Consider the following 561-nt stretch of genomic DNA (forward strand, 5'->3'; position numbering starts at 1 on the left):
TTTTTCTCCTTATAACGCCGATTTTAATACCATCTTTTATCTATTTCTATTATTTTGGCGCTGTTTTGCTTTTGCTTTGCGTGCTGTCCTCAGGTGGTAGCTGGTTCAGGACTAGACAGACAGGGCGTGCGGCGCCTTAGTAGGGTTTCAGAAGCTGAACCCTATGCTGACCTTTGTTGGCTTGCTGTAATGGCTGTTTGGGTACGGCCCCGGTAATGGCCTGAACAGCTGCCTCTTTGCTCTTGTCGTGTAACAGAATAGGCAAAGACCAAGAAAGGCCATTTGCCGGTGTTTTTTGGACTCGTCGTGGTGCTTTTCTTCTAGCAGCTTCACTCTAGTCCACTGTGTCTTGTTGCTTCAACCATTGCTGTACTTCAGGGGGTAAGGCCATATTTTGACCAGCTCACGCAACTTCGGGGAATCGGACTCATTCTTCACTTGCCTTCACTTCAAGGGATAGACGTGGCTTCAACCTGCTTTACTGCAACTTCAGAGAGACAAGGTTTGTGACTTCGCTTCCGTCTATTCCACTACAACTTTTAGGGGAATAAGATTAGACAT

This window comes from Gossypium hirsutum, chromosome D01 (genome assembly GCF_007990345.1).
Source record: "Gossypium hirsutum isolate 1008001.06 chromosome D01, Gossypium_hirsutum_v2.1, whole genome shotgun sequence".
In the NCBI taxonomy this organism is placed as follows: Eukaryota; Viridiplantae; Streptophyta; class Magnoliopsida; order Malvales; family Malvaceae; genus Gossypium; species Gossypium hirsutum.